Here is a 13,690-nt window from a genome sequence, read left to right on the forward strand (position 1 = left end):
GACAATTTAGAAAGACCCTATTTTTTAAATAAAAATATAAAAAGGGTTGGGGGTATAGTTTAGTGGTAGAGCACTCATGAGTTCAATTCCTAGTACACCATACACACACACATGCACACACACATGCACACACACACACACACACACACACACACACTGTCCAATAAACAAAACAAAATAACCATGACTTGGGTCAAGAAATAGAATAATATCAAAACTTCACAGCCTACTTCATGCGCACTTTGGATCACTACCCTTTCCAAATTACCAGCATCCTAACTTTTAATGCAGTATATTCTTTTATTCTTTTTTTTTTGGTGGTACTGGGGTTCCTGGAAGCCCTTCTACCTCCGGGCTACACTCCCAGACCTATTTTTACATTTTTATTTGGAAACAGGGTCTCCTAAGCCAGCCCGCGTGGCTGGCTTCGAACCTGCGCCATCCTCCTGTCTCTGCCTCCCAAGCGCGGGGATTACAAGCGTGCGCCACCACGCCCGGCTATTCTTTTATTCTTGATTTTGAACTTGATATAAACAAATTAGACAGTCAGAATGTTTTTCACAAAGAAAATCCAAGATTTCAAATTAATCTGGTAAGTTAGTAAAAGTTTTTCAAGGAGTATTCCCGACCCCTGTATACTTAGGTAGATGATTCATTACCCTCCAATAAACAAAAAATAACCAATACATAACAGGCAGCAATACATTAGTGTTAGTGTTTTTATCAGCAAGGGGCACTTTTTCAATCATAGTCTATGGAAGAATACAGAGAAATGGCCCTTTTCCTACTTACAGTATTTGTCAAATAGTAAGCATAGCACTTGGACAATTATATCAATATATTAAAGATATTCAATTTTTTGGTTTAGTTATTCTACTAGAAATTTAATTTTAATAAATCAATAAAATATAAGTTATGAACAAGTATCATTTTTTTTTTTGCGGTATTGGGGATGGAACCCAGGGGGATTCTACCTCTGAGCAACACCCACAGGCCTTGTTTTTATTCTTTATTTTGAAACAGGGTATCACTGAGGTGCAAAGGGCCTCAGTAAGTAGATGAGGCTGTCTGTGAACTGCAATCCTCCTGTCTCAGCCTCCCAAATGCTGGGATTACAAGCGTGTGCCACCATGCGTGGCTCATTGTTTTGTTTTGTGTTGTTTTGTTTTGTTTTAATTTAGAGTTTTAGCTGGGCATGGTTGCGCACACTTGTAATCCCAGTGCATGAGAGGCTGAGACAGGAGGATCGCACAGGTTCAAAGCCAGCCTGAGCTACTTAGTGAGGCTCTCAGCAAAGTGAGACCCTATTTCCAAATAAAATATAAAATAGGTCTGGGAGTATAGCCCGGGGATAAAAAAAAAAAAAGCCCCTGGATTCCACCCCCAGTACCACAATAAGTAAATCAATCAATCAATCAATCAATCTGGAGTTTCACCTTATTGCCCAGGCTGGCCTCAAGTGATTCTTCATTCTCTGCCTCTCATGTATCTGGTACTATAAATTCATGTTGCTATGTCTAAACAATATTTTTAAGATTCTTCTCTTTTATTTTTTTTTCAGGTCTGGGGATGGAACTCAGGGACATTTGACCTCCGAGCTACACCCCCTGCCCTATTTTTTATTCTTTATTTTGAGACAGGGTCTCACTAAGTTGCAGAGGGCCTCACCAAGTAGCTGAGGCTGCCTGCAAACTACGATCCTCCAGTCTCAGCCTCCTAAATGCTGGGATTACAAGCGTGCGCCACCATGCCAGGTTTAAGATTATTTTTAAAAGATTATCAAATGATTAGATAAGTCATCATTTAGCAAAAAAATAAAAAGTAGAAAAATAATAAGGAAGGGCATGGTAAACTTTTTAGATATTTTATTAATTAATTAAAAGCAGGTTATAAACTTGTGTGTTGTGTATTTGTAGAAATGCCAAGTAATTGTGTTTTTTGTTTTTTTTTTTTTTTGTATTTGGCCCAAGACTTCAATTTCCCTTTGACCCTAACTTCAGCATTTGGAAAGTTAAATTTTATAAAGACCTGTGTTGCGGGCCAGATAGTAGGAGGCCAGTTATTGAATCGTTGAAGCAATGAGTTTGCAAATGGAGAAGTGTATTTGCAAGTCAGCCAAGTGTGGATGAGGAGACCCAAGAACAAGATTTGGGGATATTTATGGGATAAAGCAGCAAGGTGATTTAATGCACAGGGAAAGGTGACTGGAGATTAAATAACCAGTGGTCTACCCATGTGTAATCAAACTTCATATCCCTTCCTCCGGCATGTGTTTAGGAAATGGTAACATTAGCATGATCTAGGGTGAGACTTTCAGTTTCCTGACATTAAAATATCACCCTTGAAACTTGTTCAGGCCCAAGTGAAGGATTGGTGCTTTCAACAAAAACAACCTTTGAGTCTCTCAAAAGTAACCCAGGGAACCCTTATTATCACGCCCTACACTTCAGAGATGTTGCCTACAGCAAAGCTAGTGAGAAAACAATGAGATTGCTCATGACCCCCCCAAATAAGTGATTTTTTAAAGTCAACTAAAAGCAAGTACCTAAAAGCAAGTGAAATTGGAGGGTTTATGTAGGTTTTCTCTTGGCATAAAACGGGGGAAATTCTTCTTCAGTGTCATTTCTGGCTTTCTGAATTTATGCATGATAAGACATGGCATGATTGCCTGAGTTACATTTGATACAATTGCCCTATGCTGAATAATGGTCCCCAAAGATATCCCTGGAAACCGAATATTATGTGGAAAATTCAAGTTTGAAGATGTGATTAAGAATGCTGAGATGATGTTCCTGAGGTTTCAGGATGGGTATGCATGCATTAGCAAATGCTTTTATAAAAGGAAGACAAAGGCTATCTGACTGCAGAAAAAGAAGGCAATGCAATAACTTAAACAAGAAGCTGGGCTGCTGGCTTTGAAGTTGGTGGAAGAGACTAGAAATCAAAAGTACAAGGAATAAAGCTTTATGAACTGGAAAAAGGCAAGGATACTGATTCTCTTCTACATATATCTTCAGAAAGGAGCAGACCCTATCCACCTTATATATCAGCCAGTGGAATTGGTTTCAAATCTCTGACCTTCAAAATTATCAGAAAATGTGTATTATTTTAAACCAATATGTCATAGTAATTGTTATAACAGCCAAGGGCAACTCATACACTGATCAGTGAAAACTCAAGTTCAAAGATGCCAAGAAGCACATTCTGTCCCCAGTCATTCTGCATGTCATTCAGGCTTATTAACATTTAAATATTTTTTGCGGTATCAGGGATGGGACCCAGGGGCAATTCTACCACCGAGCTACACCCCCAGCCCTAGTTTTTAGTTTTTGGTTTCTTTTTTTTGGAAGCAGGGTCTCACTGAATTGTGAAGGCCCTCGCTAAGTAACGGAGGTCCCTCAGGTCTCCACCTCCCACCTTCCAAATGCTGGGATTACAAGCGTGCATCACCATGCCTGGCTTAACATTTAAATAATAACGTTCAGGTAAAGGTAAGCTTCCTGTCTGCACTTTGGGACTGAACACACTACTCAGGTGCTTTTCATTTTGAAAATCTTCTGGTTCCAATTGCACTATAAATAAAAACTTATTTTATTAAAAGTAAAAATCATTAAATAAATAAGCTTTGTGTTTGGTCCTAGTTTTTGGGGGGAGTACTGGAGACTGAAGTAAAAATCCAGGGGTGTTTTTATCTCTGAGCTACATTATTTTTTGAAACAGGATCTTGCTAAGTTGCTAAGATGCTGAGGCTGGCCTTCAACCTGCAATCTGCCTGTTTCAGCTTTCCAAGTCCTGAACTATAGGTGTGCACCACCACCACTGGCTTTGTTCTCATGTTTTAAAGTTTTACCTACCTATGCAGATCTGTGACTACATTCCCGATTTCTCTCTAGGTCATCACTTTGCATTTTAGCTGTTTGTTGGATTCTTAATCTAAATGTCAAACCTAGTCATATAGCTGAGTTTACAAACTTGAGAGCTGCTTATTTGTTTTACTGAATTGGGCAATAATTTACAAATGAGAAACATTTACAAGACCTGAAAGTGGTTTTAGCCTGTTTGCTCACTGAGATCATCCGGTGAATTAAAAACAAAATAAAACAGAGATTCTGATTCAGCTGGCTTGGAGTGAGCCAGGTACAGTTGCATTCCCAGTTCCTGGGGAATCCTGAAGTATACTCTGAGCTCCATTTCCCTGTGTGCAGCTGACACTAAGAAGCACAGCAGAGGTTCTCACGGTAGGAGCAACATCTGCATCTCCTGGAAAACTTGTAGAAATGCAGTCTCCTGTCCCACCCAAACCCTTCTGAGTCAGAAACCCAGGGGAGCCGCCCAGCTACCTGTGATGCAGCAAGCCCTTGGGCTATTCCTGCCCAAGTGTGAGAAACACTGATTACCCCTGCTTCTCCGTTAAAGATTCTATTCGGCTTTCTCCGGATCCCTTTAGTTTTTATTTTAAGACCCTCTTAACGAACGCATTAGTATTATAGCAAACAATCTTTTTCTTGAGTGTTCTATTTCTGATGATGACAACACAAAGGCAACCAAACTTGAGGCTTTGGTGACTTGTTGATCTTGTGTTTATTTTCCTATAATTTTATTTCATGAAACAATGGTTACTTCCACCCTCCTGTGTCCATATAACTGGAATGCCTTTAATCAATCCAATCTAAGTGTTTCTGTTTTAATATATATTTATGTTTAACATTTAATATGCACATATATCATATACTATCTTTTGTATATATTTATATCTACCATAATTACTGATATACTTTGTGCTGTTTGTCCTCAGATAAGTTAGAATTGGGTTTGGCCGCCCAGGATGGAAACCAGGATTCTTTTTCAAGACCTCCTTCTCGCCTCCTAGTGCTACAACTATCTAGTTAGCAAGTTTTAGGCTTTTCAGACATTTGTTCATATAACTATTTCTGTCTGGTTAGTCTAGTTGTTCTTCAGTGGAAGATCCAATCTGAATTATTTATTTGTTCAATATAATTATTTGCCATCACTACAATCAGAAATAGAGAATATTCTCCCTTTTTCTTCTGAAAGTCTCTTGGTTAAAAAATTTAGTTTATTGATAGTTCTGCTATTAGCTTATTTCTTTTCTCTTAGTAACTTACAAGTATTCTCTCTCTGTCTTTTTCATGGTATTCTAATTTTAACTATGTCTAAATGTTATTTTATTTTTATTCTTTGGAGGATTTATTTTGATACTTGAATTAATTAATTCATTAATTTTACTGATTTCATATTCTTTTTTTTATTAGTCATATATTGGACCTTGTCACTCTCCTCTGTGTCCTGGAATAAATTTCAAAATTTCTGTATTTTGATCTCTTTGGGCTTAAGCCTAGATAAGTCTCTTAAATCTGTACTCTGGTTAGTTATTCTCTATTTAGCTGTTTTTAATCTGCTGCTTAGATATTTATTTATTTATTTATTTATTTATTTATGTGTGTGTGTGTATGTGTGTGTGTGATACTGGAAATTGAACCCAGGGGCATTATACCTCCGAGCTACATCCCAGCCCCATTTTTTATCCATTATTTTGAAACAGAGTCTCACTGAGTTGCTCAAGGCCTCACCAAGTAGCTGAGGCTGTCTGTGAACCATGATCCTTCTGTCTCAGCCTCCTAAATGCTGGGATTACAAGTGTGCGCCACCATGCCCGGCGCATTGTATTTTTAATTTCAATGACATTTTTTTTCTAGAGCTTCATTTGGTTTTTCAAAAATTAGCATATTCTATTTGCTATTGCCTTGTTTTGATTTTAATAATATAGTCTCAAATTATTGTGTACTTAGAAGATTTAAGGAATTTTGAGTTGTATTATATCTATGCACATAAATGGTAAAGAAGAAAGTCTGAAGTTCCTCTCTTGGCTAACATTAATGAAATCTCAAACTAATTTATGAATTTCAGTAATATTACTTGACAAGATAATATAAAAAATTCATTGGGAGAAGTATACATTTTACAAAACACAGCAGTAATCCCCAACATCTGATTGTCTTAAATGGCTCATTTGTTTAAATAACACTTTCAGAAATGTGTTAGTGAATAAAGCAGTATTACAAACTTATTACAGCTCTCCATGTAAGAAAGAGGAATCATATTGAGAATTTTGTAAATGTTCTCAATGTACTACTTTATCAGAACTGAACTTAAAACATGACATTATATCTGCTGCTCAGTTGCTGTGGAGGAAAAAGGAGTACTCTATTCTTATCTTTCTGCTCTCCTTTTTGGTATTCAGGAAGGATGGCGGTTTAAAGTCTAAGTGCTGGAACACTGACAATAAGTATTAGCCTTTGTTTATGAAATCTCAAGGAAGGAAGAATATTTTTCCCCACCCACAGCCTAGGCTAAGGAGCTATGACCATGTTGTCCTCATCTAGCCATTCAGAGACCATACTTACGTATTACATTCCTTAGTGAGTTTAGGTCATTGAAAATTGTGGAGCCTCATTTCCTGCCTCCTCTTCATGTAACCTGGACTGCCCCTCTTACTTGGCTATCAGACCCTTTGTTTATCAGGGCTGAACATTCTCAAGGGTAGGACCAGATTGTGTACTTTCTCGAGTTTTAGTTATTTTGTTCTTTTCAGTTCTGGAGATTTCTCATCTTTTCTTCGGGCCAAGGATGCACTTAATAGATACTTCTGATATTTTTACCTCACATTTTCAGTTGTGTTTCAGAAGAATTCTCATGTTATCTAGCTTGCTATGCTGAGTAAAATGGAAATCATTGTTTTCAATCAGAAAAGAAAGCATATTTTTAAAAGCTTGCTTGATTCATAAAACTGCTAGATTTTTATGGTTTGCTCATTTGTAGGTTGTGCATATTTTATGGAGATTTTTTATGTATAACAACATCTGAAGATGTTCTTATTCTTACTTTAAAGGAGTTTGTGTTTTTGTTTGTTTTGCTTCATTATTGTTTCATGCATAGATGCATCTATATTGAAATTAATTTCCTGATTTGGGTTTGTTCTCTTTCAGCTCTTCATTTTTATAGACACTGGTGGTCAATTTAATGTTAAGAGATAAAAATTATCTGTTTGTTATTGCTCTTATAGACAGTATTTAAACTTGGAGCTATAGATTGAATCTTAATTCAAGCTAGTATTGAGACAATTTTGGATATGTCTGGAGATAATCATACACTGTCTATCAGGGAGTACATTTAGAGGAGGGTTCACATCTTGGGAATGATAGTGGAGATGGCAGCAGCCGTGTATATTTGGATCTCTGATAATGCTTTGATTGTCAAAGATGAGAGTCCAATAAGATCACCCTGGCCAATTGCAACTGTTAATGAATCCCAAAATACATTATCATTGTCACATTTGAAGACTCCTCTATGTCACTCATGGCAGCAGTAGTGTAGGGATCATAGCAATGCCCAGGGGATAGGATAGCTAGAAAGAACAGATAGCAGCCAAGTGGCAGAGGGAATTTGGAAGCTTAGTGGCCACCAAGAGATATTGTGCTTATATCTCTAGTATCAACTTTGTTAAGTTATAAATGATAGCATTGGGGTACTGTCAGAAGAATTTTACAGAGAAATTCTTGACAAAAACTCTCCCAGCGTCAGGCGTGGTGGTGCATGCTCGCAATCCCAGCATTTGGAAGGCGGGCACGGGAGAATTGTGCTTTGCAGACAGCCTCAGCTACTTCGTGAGGCCTTTCACAACTCAGTGAGACCCTGTTTCAAAAAAGTAAAAAGACTAAAAATTAGGCCTGGGGGTGTACCTTGGAGATACGATACCCCTGGGTTTCATCCCCAGTACCACAGAAAAACAAAAACAAAAACTCTTCCTAAACTTGGCGTGGTGGCGCACACTTGTAATCCCAACATTTGGGAGGCTGAGAAAGGAGGATCATGGTTTGCAGCCAGCCTCAGATACTTAGTGAAGCCCTGTGCAACTCAGTGAGACCCTGTTTCAAAATAAAAATAAAAAATAGGGCTGGGAGTGTAGCTGAGAGGTACAATGGCCCTGGGTTCCATCCCAATACCACACACACACACACACACACACACACACACACACACACACACACACACGGCTCTTCCTAAAAGAAATGGATCAAGAAAGGGGAAGCAGATGATATGTGCTACAGATTTGTGGTTCCCAGGCACTTGGGAAAGGGAGAAACTAAAAGAGACCACTCAGTGGCTAAGGAGTTTGATTTTGGAGTGATGGAAATATTTATATTTGAAATCAGATGAGGGTGGTGGATAAAGCATATGGTGAACTATATTAATTGTCACTGAACAGGTGTTTTTTTAATAGTTAATTTTAGCCGGGAGTGGTGGCACCCGCTTGTAATCCCCACACTTGGGAGGCTGAGACAGGAGGATCACACAGGTTCAAAGCCAGCCTCACCTAGTTAGTGAGGCTCTCAGCAACTTAGTGAGACCCTGTTTCCAAATAAAAATATAAAATAGGTTTGGAAGTATAGTCTGGAGGTAAAAAGCCCCTGGGTTCCACCCCCCAGTCCCACCAAAAACATAGTTAATTTTATGATGTCATAATATTACAGTATATAAATTTCAACTCAATAAATTATTTTAAAATATGGAGGGAAAACAGATAGAAACTCACCTGTGACCATGTTTAGCAACCAAGGCTTACCCTAAAAAATGGATGATTCTTGATGGAGGCTGTAGACTTTGCAATCTCGTGGATAGTAAAAGCCCAAGAAGCTAGGTGTAGTGATGCATTCCTGGACTCCCAGTACTTGGGAGTCTGAGGCAGGCGTATTGCAAGTTCAAAGACAGCCTCAACAAATTAGTAAGAACCTATTTCAAAGCAAAAAACAAAATAGGGCTCAGGGTGTACCTCTGAGGTAAAATGTTTCTGGGTTCAATATACAGCACCAAAAACTAAAAAAATAAAAATGCCTAAGAAATATAATTTGTATTACTTTCAAGCTGATCCAGGAATGGATTCCCTCGGGAAATATGAATTTCACACCATTTAAAATGGTTTTCTCCTGTGTCCTACTGTTTCAGTTGCAATTCTTAGATGTTATGACAACATAAATAACAACTAGCCTGCGTTTGGATACCACTTCAAGAATAATCTAAAAGGGCAACTTCTGTATATTTTTCTTGTTTTTGATCATTTTCTGAAGGATCAGAGAGGATTTTATTCATGTTTATCCTTTTTGGAAGACTAAAAAGAAAGTAGGCAGTAATTCAAAATCGATAGTAAGTAAATAATTCCAATTAGTTTTGGAAAGGCTTTGGACAACATCCTGAGAATCAGGAACTGGTTTCTCTCTGAAGTCAGACGACAATAGCTTTAGAGCATGAAATAGTAATTTAGCATGTAGAGTTTAAACATTTTAAAAACAAATGGTGTGTGAACGTAGGAAATGGTTTCTCTCAGGCGATGGTATCATGGTTTATCCTGGATCCGCATTTCAAAGACCTCCTTTAAAGCATTGGGAGATGATAGTTTTACTAGGACATAACTTTCCTAGCTAAAAAAATCAATGGCATATTTCTATCCTTCCATATTCCTGTATGAAACCCAATCTCTCAAATACATGGATCGTGAACTTTATAAACACACATACTCTCCTAAAATGACCTGTGGACTAAACTGTCTCTGCGAAAAAAAATGGGCTTCAGTCGTTCAAAGTTCTGGAAGGACTCTGTAAAGTTCGTTTAGCATTAACAATTTATTTTTCATGAGTGATTTTTCCAAAAATTAAATGACACAAGTTAATTCTTCCAAACTACACAATTCTAAGGAGCACTCTCAACTGATGCCAAAAATAGTTTCTTTGGATTTTAAGAAGCACTGCATGCAGAGATTCCACTCCATTCTTTAGAATTGTGAATTATTTATTCTTCCTCACTTGATGGGAGGAATTAAAATTGACATCGTGTAATGATTCTTATTTCAACTACCATTTAAACCAATTTAAAAACTAACCCTACTAGAATTTTTTTAAAAAAATTTCCTCTATATCTGGGCTATCACTGATAATGTGCATGAAGAAATTAGTTGATACCAGTCAACATATATCAAGAGGCTGCCAGAGTTCTCCCTCCAAAGAGCAAAGAAGTAAATTCAGCTGGGCGCAGTGGCGCACGCTTGTAATCCCAGCATTTGGGAGGCTGAGAGAGGAGGATCATGGTTCTCGGACAACCTTTGCTACTACTTAGTGAGGCCCTCTGCAACTCAGTGAGACCCTGTTTCAAAATGAAGTATAAAAAATAGGGCTTGGGGGTGTAGATTGGAGGTAGAATGTCCCTGGGTTCCATCCCAGTACTGCAAAAACAAACAAACAAACAAACAAACAAACAGTAAATTCACAAAATTTGAGTAAATATAATCCTTTTCTCTATCAAACCAACGTCAAAACAACCATTGTGTTTCAGAGTCCCTTTCAGGCTCCTGGCTTAGGAAAGGCATTTTACTTACTAAATGTGCACTGAATCCTGAGGCATTTGCATTCATACCAAGGAAGTACCCAGAAGCTGATGATTGAAGTCCATCTCCCTGGTACTCTACACTTAACCATCTGCATTTGTTGGAATAGTATTCATTTTTGAAAATCAGACTTTCAAAGAATTATGTTGACTCTATGACCAACAAACACTAATAGTGACAATGACCCTGATGGTTATTGCTAGTTACTATGAACATGATTCTGCACTAAGTGCTTATAAATCGAGGTCTAAACTGTGGCCACTTTCATTTTCTCCATTGCACAGATGAGATTATGGAGGTTTAGTGAGTTCAGTAATACCCACAGAGTCCCACTGTCTCAGGTATATCCTTCTTAAGATTTGCTGTAGCAGGTTTCTGAATTTCTTTAAGTTTAGAAGGTGTGAAACAGGTTCGTTGCATTTCCTTGCTTCAGTGGGCTGCCACTCAGATGCTATCAAAGATGCTCCCTGTACAGTGTACATTTGTCCACAGCAACCCGGATCCACAGCAACAAAAGTCAGTGTGGCTTTCATTTAAATGGCTTCATTATTCATGACAGAATCTTTTCACTTGTTTAATGGTTATTCATACTTCTTCATCTGTAACACATATGTTTGTGGCTTTTGTCCACTTTTCAGTTCTTTGTATAGTTTGCATATTAATCCTTTGTCAATTTTATATGTTATAAATATTCTTTGCAATTTGTGGTTTGAATTTTTACTCCTCTTGAGTGTGGTGTTTTTTTTTTTTTTCTTTTAAGTCCGTGGATTGAACCTAGGGGCTTTCTACCTGAGCTATAACCTCAGGCAATTTAATTTAAAATTTAAAATTTAATTTATTGATTAATTAGTGTGTGTGTGTGTGTGTGTGTGTGTGTGTGTGTGTGTGTGTGGTGTCTGTCTGTCTGTGTGTTACAGAGGATGAAGTTCAGGGGTATTCTATTTCCAAGATACACCATTTTCTCTTTTTATTTTTTATTTTGAAACACAGTCTTTCTAAATTTCTGAGGACCTTGCTACGTTGCTGGGGCTTGCCTGAACCTGTGGTCCTCCTGTCTCAGACTCCCAAGTACTGAGATTATAGAAATATGTGCTACTACACCCAGCTTCAGGGTGTCTTTGGATGAACAGAAGTTCTTTATTTTTATGAGATTAAGTGTATTACTTGCTTTTTATGGTAAATGCTTTTTATGTTTTTTTTTTAAAGAATTATTCATTGTCCTAAGGACAATAAACTTAATTCAATATTATCTTCTAAAATTTGACAATTTTACCTTTCACATTTAACTTTTCTTATTTACCTAAACTTGAGATTGTCTTTTTGATCTAACATTATTTATTGAACAGTTCTTCCTCTGTTCCTCTTTCATTTGCAGTCATAAATTAATTTTAAATGGATTTATTCCTTTGTTTCTGTTTTCTTATTTGATTCAACTTAGTCTTTGTCCAAATATATACACTTACACCACAAGATACACATACATTTTGTATGTTGCTTCTTTATTTCAAAAGTAACCACAACTACTTCTCATATTTACATTTTTTAGTATTTATGTCTATGTATATTTTTGCAGCATTTTGTTATCCACCTATGTATTGTTGATGAATTAAAATTTTCTTGACATATTTGATATTATATAGAATACTTATAATCAGTGTTTCATTCATATGTCTTTTTATTCTACTATTAATATCCTTATGACATAATCATAGAAATAAGAAATATTGATTAAGAGTAAAGCTATTTTTTGTGGTTTTTAATACCATAATTTAAATATGGCATACTCAATTCTCAAATGCTGTTTTCACTTCAAAATTTTGATCATGATCCAAATGACTAGTGATAAACTGATACTTTAGCTCCATTTTTACTTAAGTGTATTCAATTGCCTGTGTGGCTGCCCACATTTCCTTGATTCTATTGTGCACCTGTGTACATGGATAGACCTCATGTTCCATCTCCTTTTATATTGGTGTTTTGATGTTTACACGGAGATTTTGATGAGCTCTTCATAGATTACAGATTGACACTACTAAGAGATGCTTTTATTGCTTTTTCAGAACTATTATTAATTTTAAGCAACTTCCCAGCCTGCATTTTTTATTCCCTCCTAAGAAACAAATCACCCTAGATTAATCTTGAGCACCTGAATCAAGGCAATGGGGTCCTTTTCCAGCTGCATTCTGGCACAGATGTGGCGCTGTCTCTCTGAACCTCTATCACCTATACCTCTGGGAACTGGAGATTGAATTACTGCGCTGCTGGAGCTGCCCGCAAAGTCTAGCTTCAAAGATGAAGCTTGAATTTCTGTCCCATTCAGGGCAGTGGCAGCCAAGATACAGAACACAATGAGTCACCCTCTCTTGTCACAGTCAGGGAGCTTAACAGGCACTTTGCATCTTGACAATGCTCAGCTTTTATTTTATTTTTTAGTGCTGTGTGTGTGTGTGTGTGTGTGTGTGTGTGTGATACTGGGTACTGAACCCAACGGCGTTCTATCTCTGAGGTACACTCCAGCCCTATTTTTTAAAAACTGGTCTCACTAAGTTGCTGAGCGTCTCACTAAGTTGCTGAAGCTGTCTTCAAACCCACAATCCTCTTGTCTCAGTACTGGGATTATAGGCATGAACCACCACACCCAGCTTGGTGTTCTTTTCTATATGCTTTTGTTGATGCATTGTAAATACATATCTTAGTGACCTTCAAATTCATTCAAACAGACATGCACTCAGGACTTGGTTTGCTTTCCCACAGGTCCCGTCCTGCTACCCATACATCTCTGTACATAGCAGTGAGATGGGCAGTGATACCTTCATACAGAGGCACTACATAATTTGAAATGTTACTTTCATCAGTTCTTCCCTTCCCCTCCTAAACTATCTTCCCCAACCCCTCTCCTATTGGTCTCTCTTTTCCATTAAAGTCCTCTGTTTTCTACTTTCTCTCTAGATTCCACATATGAGAGAAAACATCTGACCCCTGACTTTCTGTAACTGACTGATCTCACTTAGCATAATATTCTCTAGTTCAATCCATTTTCCTGCAAATGACATAAAATTTTGCTGTTCTTTATGGCTGAGTAAAATTTCATTGTATGTACATACCACATTTTTTGTTATCCATTCATCTGTTGATAAATACCAAGTTCTATAACTTGGCTCTTGTGAATTATGCTGCTATAAACATGGATATGTATTTATCAATATAGTATTCTGACAGTAATTCTTCAGGAAA

This window comes from Muscardinus avellanarius (genome assembly GCF_963383645.1).
Source record: "Muscardinus avellanarius genome assembly, chromosome: 13".
NCBI lineage: Eukaryota > Metazoa > Chordata > Mammalia > Rodentia > Gliridae > Muscardinus > Muscardinus avellanarius.